This window comes from Dendrobates tinctorius, unplaced genomic scaffold (assembly GCF_039654945.1).
Source record: "Dendrobates tinctorius isolate UK_male_01 unplaced genomic scaffold, ASM3965494v1 ptg000060l, whole genome shotgun sequence".
NCBI classification, from domain to species: Eukaryota; Metazoa; Chordata; class Amphibia; order Anura; family Dendrobatidae; genus Dendrobates; species Dendrobates tinctorius.
Genome location: NW_027361728.1, coordinates 91,591,587 through 91,619,282, shown reverse-complemented (window position 1 = coordinate 91,619,282; position 27,696 = coordinate 91,591,587). Strand labels below are relative to the sequence as shown.

The window sequence follows — 27,696 nt, the reverse complement described above, 5'->3', positions numbered from 1 at the left end:
AGTTTCTATTACAGTCACTACCCTTGGATAAGCTATCTATTAGAATATATTCATTATGTATTTAAATCAGCAGTGTTATGGACTAACCTGGATTGGAGTAGTGATATTACAACCACTAGGGGCATCACTAGCAGGTAGCGGAGTCAGGGATAAACAAGGAGTCAGTACACAGGAGCAGCAATATGATCTTAGAATGAAGGAGCAGGTGAAAGGAAGCTTGACTAGAGGCTGGTAGCTCCATAATCTCACAAGGAAGGGAAAGCAATGCCAGGTTTAAATAGGGTGTTCAATCAGGAACTCAGGGTGGAGATGATCAGGAACTCAGGGTATAGACAATCAGAAACAACACAGGTACAAGTATCTGGGCTAGCATAGAACTGTCCAGCGAGCTGAATAGCTCAGAGGGAAAAGCTGCTGTCTGGTGCACAAGAGCTGCTGAGATTGAGTACTGACAGGGAATGGCATACAATGTTATTCCAGTAAGTATGAAAGGCGTTATCTTTTGATATCTGTCAGAGCACAGTATACTTATCGGCACACAATGAATACTTTTTTTTTTTAGCTTTTAATACCAGTTTGGTTGTAGTGTGCTCCTGCACATTCTACACTTTACAAAAATCTTTCAATGAAATGTGATGGATTTGATATGTTCTTAGAATGACTATTTTTTTCTAAGGTATAACATTTCTCCTTTTTTTGAGAGTGACATACCAGCTCTTAAATGCCAAGGTAAGGAGGCTTGTTCGCTGTGCAATGCTTCTCTGGGAAATTTAATATGCCAATTGTCTGTTCAGAGAGGAAGAGGACTCAAATTCTATAGCGCCACCTTTTGGATGTAGCAATCCTACAAGTCAATGCCTGATAAAGGGTTGATAGTGACTTGTAGGATTGCTCCTTCCATCAGGTGCGCTATAGAGTTTAAGTCGTTCTCCTCCTCTCTGAAGAGGCAATTTGCATTTTTTTTTTCGGAAGCTTTCAGGGCAGAAAGCAATGGACAATCCCTAAATACATGTAATATGTCTATGCACAGTTAATCAGTATCAGTTTCTTTGCCCCAAGTCCTAAAAGTGCCAATTAATGGATTTCCCAATCTCATTGTGCCATATACAATACTACACGCTGGGAGAACTGGAATTATACGATTGTTATAAGAATAATTTATAACAATTATTTCAACAGTGCTGGAAAACACTGTTCTTTGCCCTCAATGATTATCCTGCATAATAACTTTCTGTTATCAATAGGATCTTGCCAAATACATAGGTGTCAATTGCCAATTGGCAATATCCTTTCTGCTGCCTGAATAGTTGCTGCAGTTTTCCATCAGCCTCAGAACTACAACACCTTCTGGCAAATCAAACCTCTTACAATTTGTTCAAGAATAATAATACCATTTCTGCTCTGCTACTAATGCATAAAAATACCTCCAGGTTTTTTTTAAGGTTTTCAAAGTGCCAGTTTGCACGGCGGAGCAAGCAATGGTAATTATATACTTGAGTATGACTATTTTGCTTATGTAGTTCATCTAAATGACATTCATGCATTTTCTTTTTTTTCTCCTTCTTTCGCTAAAAAAGAACTTAATGCAAAGTCTTTATGGAAAAATCGCTAGCTGATTGCTCAGAATGGTATGTGATTATTCTTTGATTCTGAAATTAGCTCTGAGCTTCACTGCCGTGCTAAAATATACAGATAGTCTCCAAAGTTATTTCTTTTTCTTTTTCTTCTTTTTTTTACCCCCAACCTTTTCATTTCCTGAATTGAGATGTAGTAAGTATGTATTTTCTAATAAAGCACAGAAAGCGAGTAGGAGTAAAAAGCTAAAGATTTATTTTTAATTAGCAACAATAAGTGTAAATGTATAATACCGCCAGGAGTATTCATCAATAAATCAATAACAGGATTTTACCACTAAAAGCCGTAAAGAAATCGGAGCAAAAATAATCATTATCCTTTTCATGACCTAAATTCTGCAACATTAAAGTCATTATTTGCTTGAATAATGATTAAAAAAATACTCCAAAATAAGCTTCAAATTGTACAGAGTCGTAATATGACACTCACAGAAATCTATAGTACTATGCTGTATCTCTGTATGCCTCTGAAAGCTTAAAGAAGTTTTTTACTAAGCTCTGTTCACATCTTTTTCTAACTTTTTTCTGGAGGTATATGTTGAGGGTATGTTCCTCATTGACTCCCATTCTATAAACAAGTACACACCCAGGCATATACATTTCTTTTTTACTGTAGCCCTCTGTATAGAAAAGTACAATGCATCTTCAGGACCCTGTAGGGCCCAATGGATGCGCTCTGCATAGTTGGAAAGTTTTTTCTTCACAGATGTAGAATGTAGAGAAATAAAAAAAAATGGTGAAGGCAGAGGCTAATCCAATAACCACAAAAAACAATTCTACATTAAATGCTATTTTAAGGTTATGCTATATTAAGACTAGTTTTGGAGCATACACACCTGAAAAAGCACTAAATAAACACTAAAAAGAATGAACATATCCGTTGTATTGTTAAAACGGTTTGCTGTGCTTATGTTTAGTCTTTCGAGCCTTTTTTAACTGCTTCAGGGTTCCAAAGCTGCCAAGCGTTTAAAAGAAATGACTCGACCATTCCTCTTCGAAGCCTCTCACTATTTTATACATACAAATAAAAAAAATGCAGAAGCTTTGTCACAGAAAAAAACTACCGAAATGACACTTCAGGAAAAACACAATCAGCGTTTCCCTGACGCATCTTCTGCTTGAATAACTTGGTGGGTTTGCCCAAATTTTCTCGGTTTTGTAGCATTTTTTCTTCTGCACAGGCTTGCCTCAAAACCAAAATGCCAGAAAAAGTGATTGAGAATCCTGAAGTCTCATGCACACGTTGCTTATTTTTGTTTTGTACATTTGGTGCAGACTTACATCTACAGCTTGTCAGTTTTTCAGCATTTGTGTTGCAGATTTCACCTATACTAATGAGCGTGGAAAAATCTGCAACAAAAACAACAGCACAAAAAAAAACCCAACATCAAAACCGTGGCAAAAATGCACCTATTTTACGATGAGTTTTTCTGTCAAGATATGGTGCAGAAATTTCAGGACTAAATATTTAATGTGTGTTCAGACCCTTAAAAAGGATTACTCTTCTAGAACATTTCTTCCACACTATGGCAGTATATGGAGTCTAAGGGTACCATCACATTTAGCGATGCACCAGCGATCTCGACAACGATACGACCCGGTCAGGATCGCTGGTGCATCGCTAAATGGTCGCTAGTAAGCTGCCAAACAGGCAGATCTCACCAGCGATGCAGCAGCGGTCGGCAGTGGTTACTCACCTGTCAGACGCGGCGATGAAGACGTCCTCCCGCCCGCGTCCACGCATCGCTCGTCGACGCCAGCAGGAAGCCCAGCAGGAAGCGACCGACGAGAAATGGCCCAGGAGGTTCTAACGTGATCAGCGATAGCAAGCAGGGGAGCCGGTCGGAGGTAAGTATCACACATAGCGACATCGCTAGCAATATCGCTGCTGCGTCAAAAAATCGGTGACGCTTAAGCGATATCGCTAGCGATCTCGTTTAGTGTGACGGGACCTTTAAGAACGTTATTAAGCTGGATGTCAATAAAGAAAATGTACTGTTAAAAATGATGCAATGGCAACAAACTTAATACTTATACAGCTAAAAATTTCTACCATTGAAGTTCATTGAAAAAAAAAATTGCCTTTTGTGTTTCTAAGATGTGTAGTAGTAAGTTACTTATCCAACTAATTTATATAGGCTAAAATTGTATGTAAAATACAACCAATATACAAAACCAAGATAAGATTTTTTATTTGTGAACCAAAAGACTTTTTTTTCCAGGCCATTATCCATTTTCAAAAAAAAAACACATAAATAAATTGAAAAGAAAACTATATACTGAAAGAGACACACAAGGTGTACAGTGATAGATAATGCTATAATGGCAAGAGATGGTAGCTAAAACATACACACATCCAACTTACATAAAGTATTTTATCCAACAGGACATGTTTATGTAACTCGTTATATCCAATATGCTGAAGCAGCGGGATCAGTCCTCTGGTCTATTGGAAAACAATAGATTAGTTTTCACCAGTTTTAGCAAGTTAAACTGACCACATTATGAAATAGTGGCTGCAATGCATCTTCATTTTTATTTCCTCATTTCTCATTTCTATGGTGAAGATTTTAGCTTGTAAAGTTTAGATTCTAATTTCCCCTTCAAACAAGCGACCATTAGTAGATATTTGTCTCTGGAAGTGTATCATTTTTTCCTGTATGACAATGAGCAATAATAAAAAGGCAGCATCATGCACGAGAAAAATATAACACCCCCCCTGCTAATGTCCACTTGGTTGAAGGGATTACTAGAATCTAAGCTTCACTTAATTTGTTTTCTTTATATTACTCACTTATATAGGGCCATTAATTCCACACTGCTTTACAGACATTATCAGCACTGCCCCAATTGGGGCTCGCAATCTAGCTTCGTCATTAGTATGTTTTTGGAGTGTAGGAGGAAACCCACGCAAACACAAGAAGAAGATAAAAATTAACTGCAAATGGTGGGATTTGAACCCAGGACCCCAGCTCTGCAAGGCTGCAGTACTAACCACTGAGCCTTCATGCTACCCCTTTTTGCAATAAAGCCACTAAAAATTTCCCTGTACAAGCAATTACTTTCAAACTGTTACATGCTTAGTGGAAGGAAGCCAACCTGTATACAATCTAAGTGTCACATGGTATGTCAGTATCTACACACCTTTTCTGAAAAGCCACAGAGGCTGCAACACCATTAAGCAAGAAGCACCACTAACCAAACAACACTATGAAAACCAAGGAGATCTACAAACAAGTCAGGGACAAAGGTTTTGAGAAGTCAGAATTGGGTTATAAAAAATATCCCAATCTTTGATTATCCCCCAGAGCACCATCAAATGGAAAGAACATGTTATCACAACAAACCTGCCAAGAGAGGGTCCCCCACTACAACTCTCAGCCCATGCAAGGAGGGCATTAATAACTGAAGCAGCACAGAAACCAAAAGACTGAAGTATCAGTCCATGCGACCACAACTGGCCATATGCTCAATAGAGATGGCCTTTATGGAAGAGAGGGCAGAAAAAAGCCTTTACTTACACAAAAAAGTAAGGCTCGTTTTGAGTTTGCCAAAAGAAATGTAGGAGGCTCTCCAAATGTATGTAGGAGGGTGCTGTGGTCAGATGAAACCAAAATTTAACTTTTTGGGCACCAAAGTATGCTATGTCTGGTGCGAAACCAACATGTCTCATGACCACAAGAACACCATACTCATAGTGAAACATGGTGGCAGTACATCATGCTGTGGGGATGTTTTTCAGCAGCAGGAGCAGGAAAAATCATCCAAATTAAGGGGAAGATGGATGTTTGAAATACAAGGAATATTCTGGAGCAAAACCTGTTTCACTCTGTCAAATATTTGAGAATGGGACAGAATTTCACCTTCCAACAAGACAATGACCCATAGCATACTGCTAAAGCAATACTCAAGTAGTTTAACAGGAAATGTGTAAATATTTTGGAGTTGCCAAGTCAAAGCCCAGACCTTAATCCAATGGAGAATCTGTGTTCAGAATTGAAGATTGCTGTTCACCAGAGAAAACCATCTAACTTGAAGGAGCTGTAGCAGTTTTGCATTGAAGGATGAGCAAAAATCCCAGTAGCAAGATGTGGAAAGGTCATAGAGACTTATCCAAAGAGACTTACAGCTGTAATTGCTGCTAAAGGAGGCTCTAAAAAGCACTATTTGTTTGCTTCACAAAAAAAGAAAACCAAAATGTCCACAGTTGTAAGCATGTTCTCTTCATAAACTGATGCAAACCATCAAAAAAAGTGAAATTCCAGGTTGTGAGGAAGCAAAACACGAAACATGTCAAAGTGCGTGAATACTTTTGAAAGCCACTGTATCCATAACAGAGTTGAAAAAGGTGAAAAATTTAAAATAAAAACAGTGTTTCATTTGACTTTAATTATAGGTTTTTGCACTTCTAGTGCCTCCTTGCCTTCTTTAAAATGTCATAACTTCTTTATTTTTACGTCAACAGCCTTATGAGGGCTTACATTTTTATGGCAAGTTGTAGTATTTTGAATAGCATCATTCATTTTACCATATAATGTGCTAAATCATGGGAATGTTAGTTTTCATGATATTCACTGTGCAATAAATATCACCTGGAGTCATGATAGTCCAGGTAACTCAGATTATGGTGATACCAAACATGCATCATTTTTCTTTCTATTTAAGTGTTGAAAACAATTCTGAATATTGTAAAAATAAGTTTTTGTTTTGTATTGCATTTTTCGAGAACCATAACATTTTTCTTTTTATGTTAATTGGGCTGAAAGAGGGCCTGTATTTTGCATGGTGAGCTGACATTATTAGTGATACCAATTCTGTGTACATAAGATGCGTTGATGGTTATTATTTCATTATTTTAGGAAACAGAGATGACCAAAAAAATGCAATTTTGGTGTTTTGATTTCTTTTCTCATTACATTGTTTACTGATTGGGGAATTAAGTCCATATTTCAACAGATTTATGAATTTTTTAAGTTCAGTGGTACCAAATATGTTTATTTTTAATTTATTCTACTTTCTTTATTTTTAAAAGGGGAAAAGCAGGGTGATTTGACCTTCATATTTTTTTATAAACAAAGTTATTTTTTAAGAACTTTTTTCACATGCTTTATTCCCTTTAAGGGATATTTAACCATCAATTGTTTAATACAGCTTATGCCATATACCAATACCACAGAAGTGCAGCATATAGTAAAAAAATTGGGTCTCCTATGAGCGTGACAGGAGGACTCAGATAACAATAGTGTGCGCTGGCATCTGCACTCCTTCTATTTACACACGTGGCCAAAATTGTTTTTACCCCTCGTTTAATGACAGAAAAACACACAATGGTGACAGAAATAACTTTAATCTGACAAATGTAATAATAAATCAAAAATGTAAGTAAATGAACAAATGAAAGTCAGACATTGCTTTTCAACCATGCTTCCACAGAATAAAAAAAAAAATAAAACTCATGAAATAGGCCTGGACAGAAAAGATGGTAACATTAACTTAATATTTTGTTGAAAAACCTTTTGAGGCAATCACTGCAATCACACGTTTCCTGTAACTCTCAATGAGACTTCTGCACCTCTAGACAGGTATTTTGGCCCATTCCTCAAGAGCAAACTGCTCCAGTTGTCTCGTTCTTGAAGGTTGCCTTTTCCAGATGGCATGTTTCAGCTCTTTTCAAAGATGCTCAATAGGATTTAGGTCAGGGCTCATAAAAGGCCACTTCAGCATAGTCCAATGTTTTCCTCTTAGCCACTCTTGGGTGCTTTTTGCTGTGTGTTTTGGGTCATTATTCTGTTGCAAGACCCATGACCTGTGATTGTGAGCAAGCTTTCTGATGCTGAGCAGCACATTTCTCTCTAGAATCCCTTGATAGTCTTAATATTTCATTGTACCCTACACAAGATTCTAGACACCCTTTGTCAGATGCAGCAAAGCAGCCTCAGAACATAACAGAGCCTCCTCCATGTTTCACTGTAGGGACAATGTTCTTTTCTTGATATGCTTCATTTTCCCATCTGTAAAAATAGAGCTGATGTGCCTTGCCAAAAAGTTCCATTTTTGTCTCATCTGCCCATAGGACATTCTACCAGAAGCTTTATGGCTTGTCAACATGCAGTTTGGCAAATTCAAGTCTGGCTATTTTATGATGTTTTTTCAACAATGATGTCCTCCTTGGTTGTCTCCCATGAAGTCCACTTTGGCTCATACAATGACGGATGCTGCAATATGACACTAATGTTCCTTGAGCTTTAAGTTCACCTTTAATCTGTTTAGAAGTTTTTCTGGGCTCTATTGTTACCATTTGTATTATCTGTCTTTTTGATTTCTCATCAATATTCCTCCTGTGCCACTTCCCGGGAGGTTGGCTACAGTCCCATGGATCTTAAATTTCTGAATAATATGTGCAACTGTAGTCACAGGAACATCAAGCTGCTTGGAGATGGTCTTATAACTTTCACCTTTAACATGTTTGTCTATTATTTTCTTTCTAGTCTGCTGAGACAACTCTTTCCTTCGCTTCCTCTGGTCCATGTTGAGTGTGATACACACCATGTCACCAAACAGCACAGTGAGTATCTGTAGCATCCTATACTTGCCCACTCACTGATTCCAAGATTGTAGACACCTGTGATGCTAATTAGTGGACACACCTTGATTTAACATGTCCCTTTTGTCACATTATTTTCAGGGGTACCATCATTTCTGTCCAGGCTTATTTTATGAGTTTTATTTATTTTTTTTTTTTAATTGTGTGGAAGCATGGCTGAAAAGCAATATCTGACTTTCATTTGTTCATTTTCATAGATTTTTGATTTATTACTTTTCTCAGATTCAAGTTATTTCTGTCACCATTGTTGTTTTTTGCCATTAAATGAGGGCTACAAACAATTTTTACCACATGTGTAAGTACAACTGTCAGTATTGGTACCACAGCTGATAAAATCAGATGTCGAAAGAAATTTCTAATATATCACAATGGCTCTCCCTATTGTGCAATGTTTCAGAAACTGGTCCTTCAACAGATTCTGTGCTTACTTTGTCACCAAAGCAAAAAGACAAAGGAAAGTACCGCGCTATAAAATATGAGTGTGAATGTTCAGTGGGGAGGTAACTTTTAATAAGATACCTCATAGAATGCAATGAACCACGTAAGGGTATATGCCTTTAAATAAATCCAGTTGGTGTATCTAAATGGATCATAGTAAATATATGAGCATCCAGAGTGATGCAATGCTTGATGGTACCTTAGGTCATGGATTTCCATGCTCACTAATAGATAAGCCACTGTGTCATACAGCTGAATCACTTACTGTGAAACCGTGGATAGGAGGCACAAGTAGTCAGTGTGATGATGGTGTAAGCTCCATGCTCGGGATGAAAGCCCTGGGGAGCATCCTCCTGTATCAATGCTGTCCCGCTTAGTTGTTGAGCCGAAGATCTGTCAGTGCGCTATGACCGGTAGCGCCACCATGTACTAGCGGGGTTGGTGGGGGATGTGGTCAGGTGACATCACTGAAAACTGTGTGACGGGTGCAAGAGAGGACCAGTACCGATGCATTTCTAAAGACTGTGTCCTTCTTCATCAGGGTCCCTGAGGTAGATGGCTGCTCTGACTTTGGTCTTGATAAAACACAGTGGATCTACACAAGCAGATGACATGGCTCCCAAAACCATCATTGACTGTGGATACTTCACACTAGACCTTGGAAATCAAGGTCTCATAGTCTGGAGGAAGAGTGGAGAGACAGGCAATCCAAACTGATAGAGGTCTAGTGTGAAGTTTCCACAGTCAGTGACGGTTTGGGGAGCTATGTTATCTGCTGTTATAGGTACACAGTGTTTTATCAAGAAAAAATCAATGCAGCCGTCTACCAGGAAATTTTAGAGCACTTCATGCTTCCCTCTGCTGAAAAGCTATTTGGAGATGGAAATTTAATTCTCCAGCAGGACATGGCACCTGTCCACACTGCCATAAGTACCAATTCCTGGTTTAAAAACAACAGTATCACTGTACTTGATTGGCCAGCAAATTCGCCTGACCTTAACCCCATAGAGAATCTATGGGGTATTGTCAAGAGGAAGATGAGAGACACCAAACACAACAATGCAGACAAGCTGAAGGCGGCTATCAAAGTAACCTTCCATAACACCTCAGCAGTGCCACAGGATGATGGCCTCATCCAAGTATTGATGGCATTTACTGAACATACATTTCAGTATGCCAACATTTCATATTTTAAAATCATTTTTTTCAAGCTGGTGTTATAAAGTATACTAATTTAATGAGATAATGACTTTTTTGGGTTTTTATTGGCTGTAAGCCATAATCATCAACATTAACAAAAATAAACACTTGAAATAGATCACTCTCTTTCTAATGACTCCATAATATATGAGTTTCACTTTTTGCATTGAAGAAGTGAAATAACATTCTAATTTTGTGAGATGCACTTGTATTATCTTGACGCCTTTTTATGTGGTAGAGGACTCTTTGAGCTCACTCGTACCAAGACTTCGTAATGCATTGTAATCACCGAAGCCACATCTGTGGAGTATATGTTACATTATATGTGCCCAGAGGTGTACCTAGGCTTTCTGGCACCCGGGGCAAGAATTCAGTTCGGTGCCCCCCTACCCCCCCAAGTATATCTGCGATTTGCACACTTAGTCAAGTACCAATGAGCTGCTTTCCCTAATGCTCTCAATATTCAGAGAAAAACTAAGAGAAGCAGGAAGAGAAGCTCATCGTCATTTGACCGTAAGCATGAAAGTCACATATGAGTGGTGTCCATGTGATAACTACTGGAACCTGCAGAGCTGACTCCTGACATTGCAGGCTTCTGAATTCTCACAACTAATGCACTGCACACTTTTATGATTCTCCCATGCTGGTGAAAAGAGTGATACAGGAAAGATATATAGATCTTTGTACTGTGTTAGCCAGTAGATAGAAGAATATTTAGAATTGAGAGTCCTCAGTGGTTGATACCTCAGGTGAAAAGAGTGGGCAGTCTTGTCAGCATAATCATGTGATTTGTATACTTCTGCCACATTCTGACTAGATGTGCCCGGCCTCAGTCCGTTCATTTTATTGAGTGAGGCCACAAATGTCTAATCAGCATGTGACCACATGTATGTAAATCACCGGCATGAGAGAATCCATTCCTAACAGCATTCAGTGGGCACTGTGAGAATTCAGAAGTCTGCAGTCACAAGGAATGACTGCAGAGTCATCACAAACCTGGACAATCCCTTTAATGCTCCTAACATAAATAAAAGCATGAGAATTAGTCACTTTCACAAACAATATTTACATCCAGGTACCTTACAGATGACTAAGTCTCTGGAATCGTTCTCCTTCTTTTCGTCATCTTGTCCAAACTTCATTATGAGTTTTCTCATCCACAGCCATCTTCTCCAGTCTTCTGCTGCAAATCTCCACATGATGCCCTTAAAAGATAGACGTATCACTATAGTGCTCCTGAATAAAAAATGTCTGCAGCACGCTGAACCTCTGAATAAATAATTGCTCCTCACTATATTGTCTGCACAAAATATGACCCCACATTGTCCCTCTTATGGTACATGCTCTTCACACTGACCTCTCCTTTCCATACTGGACCCCTTTTTGCACTGTCCTCTCACACTGTGTTCTCCCTCTAGGGCTCAGTCTCTACACTGTGCCCTTTCATTATACTCCCCCCTCCTTGGTTCACTGTCTCCCCAAGCTATGCCACCACTTCTCAATCTCTATTCTGTGCCCACTCACTTTTCTCCCCATACCGTTGCCTCACACTATTACCCTCCGTCCTCACACTGTCTCCTCTTACATCCCCATTCACCATACTGTCTCTTCATATATTCACCCCCTCACTCTCTATGCTGCCTGCTCACACATACCCCCGAATCTGCATACTGTGTCTGCACACATCCCATCGCCCTCACTCTCCATACTGTGTCCACATACATTCTTTCCATCGCTATTCAAACTGTGTCCGCATACATTCCCCTGTTCGCTCCCCATACTGTCTGCACCCATCTCCCCAGTCAACATACTGTGTCTGCACCCATCCCCCATACAGTTTCCTAATCCATGCCCTCAATCCCCCATACTGTTTCCTCATACATGCCCTTCATCTCCCACTTTGCTCCACATTTTGTGTCCTCAAATCCCCTACACACATTAAATCCCCCTTCCCCACACCAAATCCCACCACACATTAAATACCCCATCCCCACTCCAAATCTCCCTACACACATTATGTCCTCTCATCCCCACTCCAAATCTCCCACCACACACATTAAATCCCTCCATCCCCATTCCATATTTCCCCACACACATTAAATCCCCCATCCTCACTCCAAATTTCCACACACATTAAATTCCCCCATCCCCACTGCAAATCTCCCTACACACATTATTTCATTTCACCCCCACTCCAAATCTCCCCACACACATTAAATCCCCCAATCCCACTCCATATTTCCCCACACATTAAATCCCCTCCTTCCCCACTCCAAATCTCCCTACATACATTAAATACCCCATCCCCACTCCAAATCTCCCCACACATTAAATCCCCATCTCCACTCCAAATCTAACCACACACATTAAATCCCCTCATCCCCACTCCAAATCTTCCCACACAAATTAATTCCCCATCCCCACTCCAAATTTCCCCACATGCATTAAATCCCCCACCCCCACTCCAAATCTCCCCACACACATTAAATCCCCATCCCCACTCAAAATCTCCACCTAAACATTAAATCCCCCATCCTCACTCTAAATCTCTCCACACACATTAAATCCCCCCATCCCCACTCCAAATCTCTCCACACACATTGAATTCCCCCATCCCCACTTCAAATCTCCCTACACATATTAAGTCCTCTCATCCCCACTCCAAATCTCCCCACACACAATAAATCCCTCCATCCCCACTCCATATTTCCCCACACACATAAAATCCCTTTTTCCCCACTCCAAATCTCCCCACACACATTAAATCCCCCCATGCACTTAATCTTCGGTGTCTTCAGCTCTGCTGGAACATTTACCACCAATAATAATAATAATAATAATAATAAATTTTATTTTTATAGCGCCAACATATTCCGCAGCACTTTACATTTCAGAGGGGATTTGTACAGACAATAGACATTACAGCATAACATAACAATGGAGAAAGAAAAATGTTGTGAAGAAGAAGCGGAGAGTGGTGGTCATGGGGGATTCCCTGTTGAGAGGAACTGAGGCTGCTATCTGTAGACCGGATATAACTTCAAGAGAAATGTGTTGTCTTCCAGGTGCAAAAATTAAAGATGTGTCTGACAGGATATCAGGACTCTTCAGACCTACAGATGACTACCCATTCCTGCTACTACATGTGGGGACAAATGACACTGCAAGAAACGACCTGGAAACCATCTGCAGAGACTTTGAAGACTTAGGCAAGAAAGTGAAAGAACTGGGAGCGCAGGTGGTCTTCTCTTCCATCCTCCCAGTGGATGGCCATGGAACAAGGAGGTGGAATAAGATTCTGCAGGTGAACAACTGGCTACGTCGATGGTGCCGTCAGCAGCGATTTGGATTTCTGGATCACGGAGTGAACTACTTATACGATGGACTACTTGCTAGAGATGGGGTGCACCTTACGAAGACTGGTAAGCATGTATTTGGAAGTCGCCTTGCTACACTTGTAAGGAGAGCTTTAAACTAGAACAACATGGGAAGGGAAGCAAAAGACCAGAAAAAGCCATACACCTGACAAATGCTATTGAGAACTCTGCAATTAGAAGTGGAAAGGAAGAACAAAGACGAAAGAATCTAATTAATAAAAATATTGGAGAAAGAGAAACCAATCACAAACTAAAATGTTTCTATACTAATGCACAAAGCATGGGCAACAAACAAGGAGAATTGGAACTACTAACACAGGAAAAGAAATATGTTGTCATTGGAATCACTGAAACTTGGTGGGACAATACACATGATTGGAATACAAGACTAGAAGGATACAACTTATTTGCAAGAAACAGACTTGATAAACGAGGAGGGGGTGTCGCATTGTATGTTAGAAACGCGTATATCTGCACAGAGATTGAAGCTTCAGAGACTGGGAGTTCTGTGGAAACTGTTTGGGTAAGAATACAAGGACAGAACAATGGAAAGGACACCATTGTAGGCATTTACTAAAGGCCGCCTGTGCAAGCTGAAGCTATGGATGAACTCTTTATGCATCAAATGGCCAAGTTCTCCAAAAAATATGACATAGTTGTCATGGGAGATTTCAATTATCCAGACATTTGTTGGGAATCTCTCTCAGGCAAAACTAACAGGTCAAGGAAATTCTTATCCTCTCTTGCTGACAACTTTATCTTCCAAAAGGTAGAGGAGAAAACAAGGGGAACTGCTACCTTGGATCTAATCCTTATAAACAGGGAGGAAATGGTTGAGGAGGTAAAAGTGGCTGGGACCCTAGGAGGTAGCGACCATGCTATTTTAGAATTTTGGATAACTAGAGGCGGAAGACCTGTGAAGACTCAGACGTCAAGGTTAGATTTCAGAAAGGAAGATTTTAAGGGATTCAGAAAGAGAATTGGAGGGATCCAATGGCTGGATATCCTTAAAGACAAAAATGTCCAGGAAGGATGGGAAATCTTGAAAAATGAAATTCTCAAAGCACAGTTGTTAACAATTCCGAAAAGAGGGAAGAATAGGAAGCAGTTAAGGAAACCAGGATGGATGAACACAGAACTTAAGCACATGCTAAAAAGGAAGAAAAAAATGTTTATAAAATGGAAAGAGGGAGGCATATCTAAAGAAGAATATAATGCTGACTGCAGAACCTGCAGGGCACAAATCAGATTATCTAAAGCTGAAAATGAATTGAGGCTTGTAAGAGATGTCAAAAGCAATAATAAAGGATTTTGGGGATATGTCAAAAGTAAAAGAAAAGTCAAAGATGCTATAGGATTTTTACAGGATGAAAATGATGAAATGGTAAGACAGGATGTTGAGAAGGCTGAACTTTTAAATTCCTATTTTGCATCTGTTTTCTCTCAGAAAGGAAATGTAACATCAACTGTTATTCACTGTCCTATTAAGGGAATAGAAGAATCCAGGATATCTATAAACAGAAAGATAGTGAGGAAACACTTAGCTAGCCTAAATGAATTCAAGTCTCCAGGTCCAGATGAATTACACCCCAGAGTACTGAAGGAGATAGCAGAAGAAATTTTTGAACCCCTCTCTATAATCTTTGAAAATTCTTGGAGAACAGGAGAAGTGCCAGAAGACTGGAGAAGAGCAAATGTTGTTCCTATCTTCAAAAAGGGGAAGAAGGTGGACCCAGGTAACTATAGGCCGGTGAGTCTGACTTCTATACCAGGAAAGATCTTTGAACAAATTATTAAACAACATGTATGTCAATACCTGGATAAGAATGAAGTGATTAAACAGAGTCAGCATGGGTTTGTAACTAATAAGTCATGTCAGACTAACTTAATTTCCTTCTATGACGGTATCACTGATTGGGTGGATCAAGGAAATGCTGTAGATATAGTATATCTTGACTTCAGCAAAGCATTTGACAAAGTCTCTCATACAATCCTTATTGAAAAAATGATTAAGTATGGAATGGACAAGGCAACTGTTAGGTGGATTCATAACTGGCTTAGTGATCGGACCCAAAGAGTGGTCGTAAATGGCTGCACATCCAGTTGGAAGAATGTCTCAAGTGGGGTACCACAGGGCTCTGTCCTGGGCCCTGTATTGTTCAACATCTTTATCAACGATTTAGATGAAGGAATTGAGGGTAAACTGATTAAATTTGCTGATGACACAAAGCTAGGAGGGATAGCTAATACTAGAGAAGAGAGAGGATTCAAAAAGATTTAAATAAACTGGAGAAGTGGGCAGCAACTAACAGAATGGTTTTTAACAGGGAGAAATGCAAAGTACTACATCTGGGCAATAAAAATGGAAAAAGCATATATAGAATGGGAGGAATAGGGCTAAGTGACAGCACATGTGAAAAAGACTTGGGTATACTAATAGATCACAGACTGAATATGAGTCAACAGTGTGATGCAGCAGCAAAAAAGGCAAATGCAATTCTAGGATGTATTAACAGAAGCATACAGTCTAGATCACGTGAAGTCATTATTTCCCTATACTCCTCTTTGGTCAGACCTCATCTGGAATATTGTGTCCAGTTTTGGGCACCACATTTTAAAAAAGACATCAACAAACTGGAGCAAGTTCAGAAAAGAGCGACCAGAATGGTGACCGGTCTGCAAACCCTGTCTTATGAGGAAAGGTTGCAGGATTTGGGAATGTTTAGTTTGCAAAAGAGAAGACTGAGAGGAGACTTAATAGCTGTCTACAAATATCTAATGGGCTGTCACATTGTAGAAGGATCAACTTTATTCTCATTTGCACAAGGAAAGACTAGAAGCAATGGGATGAAACTGAATGGGAGGAGACACAGATTAGATATTAGAAAAAACTTTTTGACAGTTAGAGTGATCAATGAGTGGAACAGGCTGCCACGAGAAGTGGTGAGTTCTCCTTCAATGGAAGTATTCAAACAGAGGCTGGACAGACATCTGACTGGGATGATTTAGTGAATCCTGCTTTGAGCAGGGGGTTGGACCAGATGGCCCAGGAGGTCCCTTCCAACTCTACGATTCTATGATTCTATGATTCTATTAATAATCACATACAGTAGATTATAACAAATACCAAGAGGAAAGAGGGCCCTGCTCGCAAGCTTACAGTCTATGAGGAAAGAGGTAGACACGAAAGGTGGGTGGTAACAGTTGCCCTGATTGTATGGACCAGCCATAATGTTAAGTGTGTGACAGTACAGACACAGAGGGCTAATGGATGCATAAAGCATGTGGGAGAATGATGCGGGGAACCTGGTTATGGTAAAACTTTTGGCTCTGCCACACAGGGATAGATTAGGTTAATGTGTTGAGGTGATAGGCCAGTCTGAATAAATGCGTTTTCAGGACACGCTTAAAATTGTGGGGATTGGGGACTAATCGTATTGACCTGGGAAGTGCATTCCAAAGAATTGGCGCGGCACGTGTAAAGTCTTGGAGACGGGAGTGGGAGGTTCTGACTATTGAGGATGCTAACCTCAGGTCATCAGCAGAACGGAGGGTGCGGGTAGGGTGGTATACTGAAACAAGGGAGGAGATGTAGGGTGGTGCTGAGCCATGGAGGGCTTTGTGAGTGAGGGTAATAAGTTTATACTGAATTCTGGAGTGGATGGGTAGCCAGTGTAATGACTAGCACAAGGTAGAGGCATCGGTGTAACGATTGGTGAGGAATATGATCCTGGCTGCAGCATTCAAGACAGATTGGAGAGGGAAGAGTTTGGTAAGAGGGAGACCGATTAGAAGAGAGTTACAATAGTCGAGACGAGAATGAATAAGAGAAACAGTAAGAGTTTTTGCAGAGTCAAAGGTAAGAAAAGGTCGAATTCTAGAAATGTTTTTGAGGTGCAGATGACAAGAGCGAGCCAGTGATCGAATGTGGGGGGCAAAGGAAAGCTCAGAATCAAGTATAACCCCAAGACAGCGGGCCTGTTGCTGGGGAGTAATAGTGGAACCACACACAGAAATGGCAATGTCGGGTATAGGTACATTAGTAGAGGGAGGAAACACCAGGAGTTCAGTCTTTGACAGGTTCAGTTTCAGATATAGTGAGGACATGATATTAGACACAGCGTTTAGACAATCGCCGGTCTTTTCTAGAAAGGCTGGCGTGATGTCAGGAGAAGAAGCGTATAATTGGGTGTCATCAGCATAGAGATGGTACTGGAAACCAAATCTACTAATTCTTTGACCAATAGGTGCAGTGTACAAGGAGAAGAGGAGGGGGCCTAGAACCGATCCTTGGGGGACCCCAACAGTAAGGGGAAGATGAGAGGAGGAGGAACCGGCAAAAGATACAGTAAAGGAGCGGTCGGAGAGATAGGAGGAGAACCAGGAGAGAACAGTATCCTTGAGGCCAATGGAACGGAGCATAGTGAGGAGGAGCTGATGATCCACAGTGTCGAATGTTGCAGAGAGATCCAAGAGAATTAGCATGGAGTAGTGACCATTTGATTTAGCTGTTAGCAGATCATTAGAGACTTTAGTGAGGGCAGTTTCAGTGGAGTGTAAAGAGCGGAAACCGGATTGGAGAGGGTCGAGAAGAGAATTTTCTGAGAGATAGCGGATAAGACGGGAGTGGACCAGGCGTTCCAGGAGTTTAGAGATGAAGGGAAGATTAGAGACAGGTCTATAGTTAGCGGCACAGTTTTGGTCGAGGGATGGTTTTTTAAGTAGTGGATGTATGATGGCATGCTTAAATGAGGAGGGAAAAATACCAGAAGAGAGAGAGAGGTTAAATATTTTAGTTAGGTGAGGGGTGACAGCAGGGGAAAGGGACTGGAGGAGCTGTGACGGAAATGGGTCACTGGTGCAAGTAGTTGGGCGAGAAGATGCAAGGAGCCTGCTTACTTCTTCTTCTGTGACTGGTTCAAAATCAGAGAGTGAGTTAGATGCAGTGGGGGAGGGAGGACAGTGCATGGTATGAGGTGATTGGGAGGTAATTTCCTGTCGGATCTGGTCAATTTTTTCTTTGAAGTAATTGGCCAGATCGTCAGCTCGGAGCTCCGTGGTTGGGGCCTGTACTCTTGGATTGAGTAGAGAATGAAAAGTGTCAAAGAGACGTTTCGGGTTATTGGACAGTGAGGTGATGAGGGTGTTGAAATAGGTTTGTTTGGAGAGGTGAAGGGCAGTGTTGTATGTCCTAAGCATAAACTTAAAATGGATGAAATCTTCGGGTAGATTGGATTTTCTCCACAGACGTTCGGCGCACCTGGAGCACCGCTGCAGGAAACGTGTTTGCACCGTGTGCCAGGGTTGTCGCCGTCTGCGTTGTGGTGTTCTATTTATAGGGGGTGCAAATTCATCCAGGGCAGTTTGAAGTGTTTCATTGTAATGCTTCAATGCAGAATCAGGACATGAGAGGGAGGAGATAGGGGCCAATGAAAACTGCAAGTTCTTCATAAGTTTCTGGGTGTTAATGGCCTGTATGTTTCTATAAGTCTGGACAGTGGGGGTGACCTGAGCAGCCTGGCAGTTCTTGATAGAGAATGAAAGAAGATTGTGGTCAGAGAGCGGGAGAGGGGAGTTTGCAAAATCATCCACTGCACAAAGCCGAGAGAAGACCAAGTCGAGGGAGTTTCCGTCTTCATGCGTTGGAGAATTAGTAAGCTGCGAAAGGCCAAATGAGGAGGTTAGAGATAAAAGGTGGTGAGAGGGGAAGAGCAATGGGGATGTTGAAATCTCCCATGATGAGGGTAGGGATGTCACAGGAGAGAAAATGTGGAAGCCAAGTGGCAAAATGATCCAGGAACTGATGGGAGGGGCCGGGAGGACGATACACCACCGCCACTCGCATGGAGAAGGGGGTGTAGAGTCTGACGGCATGGACCTCAAAAGAAGGGAAGACAAGTGAGGGTACTTGAGGGATAACCTGAAAGGTACATTTTGGTGATAGGAGCAGACCAACGCCTCCACCAGCTCTATTGTCTGATCTTGGGGTATGAGAGAAGTGAAGCCCCCCGTATGAAAGAGCAGCAGCAGCGGTAGTGTCTGACTGCTGGATCCAGGTTTCAGTAAGAGCCAGAAGGTTAAGAGAATTAGAAAGGAAAAAGTCATGAATGAAGGAGAGTTTGTTACACACTGAGCGAGAATTCCAAAGTGCACAATTAAGAGAGACAGATGGCAGGCAGGGAATATTAATAAGATTAGAGGGGTTTCTGAGTGTAGCAGTTGGGAGGTTTGGCTTTCTATAATATGGGGGACCAGGGTTGGGAGCAATGTCTCCTGCGACTAGGAGAAGGAGGATAGAAAGAGTGAGCAGATGGTTAAGTGATTTGTGAGAGCGTCTCTGATGTTGAATGGTGGGACTGACTGGATCTGTGCAGTTTAACAACATGAAAAGAGCATGAGTGCTATACATAGGAGAGGAAAGGAGCGAGGGGCCAATGTGGATGGAGTGTAGAGAGTTAATGCCAGGGCGGTGGATGTGTGTGAATGCAGCGGCCAGGATTAAAATTACACAAATGCATATGGTATATATTTGTTGTACTCCTAATGTACAGGGAGTAGATGTATATAAATGTCTTACCTGTCTCCTGCCCTGTCTAACTGCCATGTTATAACTGCCAGTACTTTGATAAACTGTACTTGGATAAAGTGTGCATAAATGCTATCCCCAAGCTATGTCTGAATATATAGGAGGATAAGACTTAGAACTTTTTTTTTTTTTTTTTTTGGCTCTCTCTTCTCGTTAATCAATCACACTAAATTGAGACACCAGGACCCAATAAAATGTTGTGGTCAAATAAACACATGTCCAGCACTACATGGATCATAAAGCACTTTGAAAAGTTTCTTGACCTCACAACATAAGGGGACAAGCAGAGTAAGTTGAAAAAAACTATATACCATATATAAGCTTGCAGAGTTGAAAACACAGAGATAGCATTCAGGATTAACTGCTTGCTGACATTGAATGGAGACACAGGAGTGGATTCAGAGCAGAGGTTGGAAAAGCTGGTTACCATATATATACCAATGTGTGTCTCTGCGAGTGATGTCAGCAGCGTGATCACATGATCTGATCACACTGCTGGCTTCGCTCTGACCCGGTCGCTCTGACAGATGCAAATACAATTGAGCCTTGGGAGCCGACACACTGCAGCTTCTCTGTGCTGAATGCCAGTTTGACAGCCGACAAAGAGAATGACTGACTCACAGTCCAGGAGGTAGCAGAATGCAGCCGCCTGGGGAGACACTGCGGACTGCCATATTAGGTGGCTTGACTGCACCCCCACGTCGGCTGTGCTCGGGGCACATGAATGGCTGCTCCCCCTAGATATGCTTTTGTACGTGCCCTTGTTTTTAACAATTGCAACCACAATCAGAAAATAATTTATTGTAAAATTTTAACTTTACAGAGATATTCTCATCTTTAAAATTTCTAACATAAATTTTGAATGTACCACAAATGTCTGATAGATTAGAGTTCACTACAGGAGAACAATGAAGCTAATGAGGTCTCAAGTATGTTGGGGTATTTTCTAAACTCTCATAAAAGTGAAAGAAGAAACCATTTCTCCATCTTACCAAAGCAGCCATTTATCCCACATTTATCAGACATTTATAGGATACCCTCTGGATATGCTGTAAATATGCAAGATGGGAAAAATCCTTTAACCCCTTAACTACCAGGGGTATTTTTATTTTTGCATTTATGGTTTTTGCTCCCCTTCTTCCCAGAGCAATAACTTTTTTGGTCAAAATGGCCATGTGAGGGCTTGTTTTTTTGTGAGACGAGTTGTACTTTTGATCAACACCATTGGTTTTAACATATCATGTACTGGAAAACAGGAAAAAAAACGTGTGGTGAAATTGCAAAAAAAGTGCAACCCCACAGTTGTTTTTTTTTTACCATGTTCACTAAATGCTAATACTGACCTGCCATTATGGTTCTCCAGGTCATTATGAGTTCATAGACACCAAACATGTATAGGTTCTTTTTTATTTAGGTGGTGAAAATAATTCCAAAGTTTGTTAAACAAAAAACAAATTTCTCCATTTTCCAATACCCGCAGTGTATCCATTTTTCGTGATCTCGGGTTGTGAGAAGGCTTATTTTTTGTGTGCCGAGCTGTCATTTTTAATGATACCATCTTGGTGCAGATATGATCTTTTAATTGCCTGTTATAGCATTTTAATGCAATGTTCCAGCGACCAAAAAATGCAATTCTGGCGTTTTTACTTTTTTTCTCGTTACGCCATTTTATTCTTTTTTTATATTGATCGATTGGGCAATTCTGATCTCTGCTATACCAAATATGTAATACCAGAAAGAACAACCAAGTGCAATCCAAAAAATATATAAATGTTTATTCAAAATATTTTTTTCTTTTAAAAAATTTTTTTTAATACATCACATCAAATAACAGAGGCCACTGAACCACATATAATATGACAAAACCACAGGTATATAAAATACATCATGTATCAAAAAATTGCACAATTCCCTTATTATTCCATGTGTGCAAACTCCGCAATAAAATAAGGTATATGTGCTAGAAAAACAGTCTACAAAATAACATGGAGGATGGAAGTAAAAAAAGTAAAAAATGTAAATAAAGCACAAATGTACAATGAGAGAACTCCCTTAGGACAAACTAAATGACTGGTGCATACTGAGAAAAAAAAAATGCATGTATCATAAAAGTGTATAATTTCAATATGTATACAAAACCCCTTGCCAAATGTGTCCAATTAATAACAGGTGCATAAATATAAACAGGACAAATTTCAATGCATGTGCAAAAAAGTGTATTGCCTAGATAAATTTGCAAAAAATTAAGTTAGGCCGGTTTCACATTAGCGCTTTTTAAGCGCACGCACGGCCGGGGGTAGCTCCGCCCCCGAGCCGGCTCTCTGCCCGGCGTGCCCGCCCCTTGCTTGTAGCGCCGCCTACTAGCGGACAGCGGCGCCTGCGATCGGCGCACCCTATCTTTAGCATAGGGTGCGCAGATCGTGCGCAGGCCGTGCGCTAGTTGCGCTTTGACCTGCGCTGCGCACTTTTGACGGTGCGCCGTGCGCGCCAAAATCAAACTTTTCGGATTTTGGCGCGCACGGCGCACCGTCAAAAGTGCGCAGCGCAGGTCAAAGCGCAACTAGCGCACGGCCTGCGCACGATCTGCGCACCCTATGCTAAAGATAGGGTGCGTCGATCACAGGCGCCGCTGTCCGCTAGTAGGCGGCGCTACAAGCAAGGGGCGGGCACGCCGGGCAGAGAGCCAGCTCGGGGGCGGAGCTACCCCCGGCCGTGCGTGCGCTTAAAAAGCGCTAATGTGAAACCGGCCTTAATGTGCCCAGAAAAATAATGTGCCCTACACCGTGAACCAGGCATTATGGGCCATAATTAATCTCAAGTATAAATACATTTGTGAACTAAAACTTACATCTGACCAGTGGTTGCCAAATTTACCCCAACGCACGTTTCATGTCTCACTTCATCAGGAGGTGTGTGGACAGGGAGGGACAGGCTGGATATATATAGAAATGTGTGTCCAATCAATGTGTATGGCCATAATTCCGCATGCGTCATTCTGGTGCGCATGCGTCCTGAGTCTCACCCTTGCCTCTGGTGACATGGATATGGGAGCCTTGCACGCACGCGCCGTCTCCATGATGACACGGCTTGCTTGTTCTCCGTGTCTGCTGAATCACTGGCAAGCACGGTGGCTACAGATTCATGACGCATGCGCCAATAGTATGGTCTGACGTATCAATGACTAATACCCTCATGTTTTTTAACTATGGCCATACACATTGATTGGACATACGTTCCTATATATATCCAGCCTGTCCCTCCCTGTCCACATACCTCCTGATGAAGTGAGACATGAAACGTGCGTTGGGGTGAATTTGGCAGCCACTGGTCTGATGTAAGTTTTAGTTCACAAATGTCTTTATACATGAGATTAATTATGGTCCATAATGCCTGGTTCACGGTGTAGGGCACATTATTTTTCTGGGCACATTGACTTAATTTTTTGCATATTTATCTAGGCAATACACTTTTTTGCACATGCATTGAAATTTGTCCTATTTATATGTATGCACCCGTTATTAATTGGACACATTTGGCAAGGGGTTTTGTTTTGCATGCATATTGAAATGATACACTTTTATGATACATGCATATTTTTTTTCTCTCAGTATGCACCAGTCATTTAGTTTGTCCTAAGGGAGTTCTCTCATTGTACATTTGTGCTTTATTTACATTTTTTACTTTTTTTACTTCCATCCTCCATGTCATTTTGTAGACTGTTTTTCTTGCACATATACCTTATTTTATTGCGGAGTTTGCACAATGGAATAATAAGGGAATTGTGCAATTATTTGATACATGATGTATTTTATATACCAGTGGTTATGTCATATTATATGTGGTTCAGTGGCCTCTGTTATTTGATGTGATGTATTAAAAAAACATTTTTAAAAGAAAAAAATATTTTGAATAAACATATATATATTTTTTGGATTATACTTGGTTGTTCTTTCTGGTATTAATTATTAGTTAAGATCTCTGTCCAACTTTATTTGTTTGTGGATATTTTTGTAATAAGTTATACCAAATATGTGTATATTTAATTTTTTTTATGTTTAATTTTGAATGGGGCGAATGCCTGATGTTGGAAAGGGGTTAATGTTATTGGCCTATGCCCCAAGTTTCTAAACAGGCAGGGCACTACACAAAAGTATGTGGCCATTCTTGGTATTGCAGCACTGAGTCTTCATTCTACAGATGAGCTGGGTTCTTGCAAGTAGGTCTGTTAGCAATCAAATATTGCTGGCCCATTTTAAGAAAAGGCTATCAATAAGAAAGCCTTTGAAAGCCCCCCTCAATGGGGGCATGGCTTAGGCTCAGGTGATGTAGGTCACAAAAAGTGCAAGCTCCTGAGGTAAAACCTCAAACTCTACATATACCGTGACTATTACAAATTTTTTCCTATTTTATTACACCTGGATTTATTAAGGAAATTTTAGGGCACATTTTGAAACTTTTTTTTGCCTTAAATGAATAATCCTAGGATTAGATATCCTGTTTCAAAGTTGTCAGGTTATTAAGATTCAGGTGTCTTGGCCTTGTATAAGAGTGATTTCCTGAGGTAAATAAATTCTACAGATACTGCATTTATAAAGAATTTTTTATAGATTTATTAAGACAATTTCAGAGCACATTTTAAGGCATTTTTTGCCTTAATCGTATAATCCTGAGATTGGTTACCTCTTCTGGAAGCCGACAGGTAATTAAGACTGTGTTATCGATCCTCTCAGCTTTGCATGGGTCTCCGTTACAGTTCCTATTGTTCTGCAGTCTTTCCATATACTTTACAAGTTCATCATAGACACCTTATAATCAGAGTGACTAAGGAAACAAGGACACAGCTGGAGTATTTCACAAGGACCACGGAAGCCTTTTGACACGACACAGCTGATAACGGAGATCAGCAAGGACAACAGCTTCTTCTTCAATAAACGACAGCGTGGACTTTCCCTCATAGACCGCGGAGGACCATCGAACTCTTTTGACCCCTTGGATGCCGGGCACAACATCAATACAGAGCCTGTCACAGTCCGTACTGCCAACCTGCTTGTAACTGCTCCCCGGCATTTTCTTCCTGCTCTGTGACGTCATCGCTGATAGTGGACATTTTGTGACGAGGTTGGAGGGCAGTGCAAGGGGAAACCTGACACCATCCTGCTGCCTTACTGTATGAGAGATAATTTTGGGATCCTATTGCCTCCTGTGCAGTGGAGAGTAGTGATATTAATTCATTTAGGTTTATTTAGTACTAGCTGAAGAGCCCAGCGTTGCCTGGGCATAGTAACCAACTGTGGTAAATTACAATAAATTATAATGATTATATTGCACATAAAAACATTTCACATCATATATTCAACACTACAGATTTACAACACAAATTAACTAAACGATTACCCAAGTATTGATAGTGTTTTATTTTCAACTCATTCAAGAGCCTTTTGATAAACAAAATTTTTCGTTCTTCCTTTCAGGGCAAAGATGAACAGATTTTTGGCAGTTCCAACTCTTGAACAGATCAAGTAAAGTTGACCATGAGAAAACCATGGCAATTGCAAATCGATTCCTACTACTTTCAAGGACTGTCCTTGAGCTTTGTTAATGGACTTTGCAAATAGCAGTTGAACTAGAAACTGGAGGCGTTTAAAATAAAAAAACAAATCAGATGGAATGAGTGGAATTCTTTGAATGAAAATGTCCTTTGGCACATCCTGTTTCTGAGCTGTGTATCTAACCCTATCCTGTGTGATAATGTCTGCTGAGCTGTGTACCTAATCCTCTCCTGTGTGATACTTTCTGCTGAGCTGTGTATCTAATCCTATCATGTGTTACTGACTGCTCAGCCGTGTATGTAATCGTATCATGTGTGATACTGACTGCTGAGCAGTGTATCTAATCCTATCCTGTGTGATACCATCTGCTGAGCCGTGTAGCTAACCCTATCCTGTGTGATACTGACTGCTGAGCCGTGTATCTAATCCTATTCTGTGTGATACTGACTGCTGAGCTGTGCACCTAATCTTCTCCTGTGTGATACTTTCTGCTGAGCTGTGTATCTAATCCTATCATGTGTGTTACTGACTGCTCAGCCGTGTATCTTATCCTATCCTGTGTGATACTGACTGCTGAGCCGTGTATCTAATCCTATTCTGTGTGATACTGACTGCTGAGCCGTGTATCTAATACTATTCTGTGTGATACTGTGTGCTGAGCTGTGTATCTAATCCTATCCTGTGTGATACTGTCTGCTGAGCCATGTATCTATTCCTATCCTGTGTGATACTGACTGCTGAGCCGTGTATCTAGTCCTATCCTGTGTGATACTGACTGCTGAGCTGTGTATCTAATCCTATCCTGTGTGATACTGACTACTGAGCCATGTGTCTAATACTCTCCTGTGTGATGCTGACTGCTGAGCTTTGTATCTAATACTATCCTGTGTGATACTGACTGCTGAGCCGTGTATCTAATCCTATCCTGTGTAATACTGGGCTTCCCCTGCAGTCTGTGTCAGAGGGTGGTCTGTGTTGGCATGGTAATAAATTGTGTTATTTCCAGCTTTACAGAAGGACGATAACACCATAGAAATGATAAGAACAATAGGCCTCAGTAACCACAACTGTCTACAAAGAAAACTGTTTCTGATAGCAACCAATCACAGCTCATTTTTCATCTTTTAAACAGCTCTGGGACGGCGTGGTGAGTTTTGAGTGGTGACTTTTGTGTTTCAACTTTTATGTGGCGAGTTGGGGTATGTGTGGTGAAATGTGTGCTGAGGGTGGTATATGTGTTGAAGCACGTGGTAGTGTGTGGCGCATTTTGTGTGTGTTCATATCCCCGTGTGTGGTGAGTATCCCATGTCAGGGCCCCATCTTAGCAACTGTACGGTATATACTCTTTGGCGCCATCACTCTCATTCTTTAAGTCCCCCTTGTTCACATCTGGCAGCTGTCAATTTGCCTCCAACATTTTTCCTTTCACTTTTTCCCCAATATGTAGATAGGGGCAAAATTGTTTGTTGAATTGGAATGTGCGGGGTTAAAATTTCGCCTCACAACATAGCCTATGACGCTCTCGGGGTCCAGACGTGAGAGTGTGCAAAATTTTGTGTCTGTAGCTATGACTGTGCAGATGCGGCACTTAGTTACCCACTGTTTACCTTGCAAACTAGCTTCCAGTGCGAGCACGCTGGTATCCAGAGTACACAGCGGGTAACAAAGGGACGCGCGAGCTTAGTTACCCGCTATTTACCTTGGATACCAGCTACCAGCGTCTGCTTACAGCGCTGGGAGCTCGCTGATCGTGGTCTCCCGCTGCCACACGCAGCGATGCATGCTGGCCAGCGGGAGGCCAACGATCAAAAAATGGCCCAGGACATTCCTGCACGATCAGCAATACCCTGCGGTGGGGCCAGTCGCTGATGCGTGTCACACACGGCGAGATCGCTGATGCGTCACAAAATCGGTGACCCATCAGCTATCTCGTTAGCGATCTTGCTTAGTGTAAAGTACCCCTTACTCATATATCCTCATCTGAAAAGATTCAAATGGAATTACTATATTATGTTTAAGACAAGAACTGAAAATAGTTATTTTTTCTTCCTAAGATTCGGTCATTAAAAATTCAAAGTTAAAACAATATACTTCATTGAACAAATCAACACATTACATGATGAGCCGAATTAAAAAAATAAGGCAAGCTAATAGAATTAATAAAATCATGTCCCCTAAAGGAACCTTATTATCCCACCCACAGGATATAGTGAATAATTTCGTGGAATTCTACCATGAAAGCCCCCTCAATTTTATAATTATGCATAAAATAATATACCGTATATCAACTATCTTGTCTGTTAGATTG

At 40.9% G+C, this 27,696-nt stretch overlaps 1 long non-coding RNA gene across 2 annotated transcripts; it reads left to right on the top strand.

Annotated features, from left to right (window-relative positions):
* Nucleotides 1-366: 366 nt before the first annotated feature.
* Nucleotides 367-25,502, top strand: LOC141092811 (uncharacterized). Of its 2 annotated transcripts, none has more exons than XR_012232935.1 (3): nt 367-479; nt 8,123-8,199; nt 25,311-25,502. It is a non-coding gene; the product is annotated as an uncharacterized lncRNA (long non-coding RNA). The 2 variants fall into 2 exon arrangements; XR_012232936.1 differs by lacking the exon at nt 8,123-8,199 and adding an exon at nt 1,578-1,628 and having other exon boundaries at nt 401-479.
* Nucleotides 25,503-27,696: the final 2,194 nt, after the last annotated feature.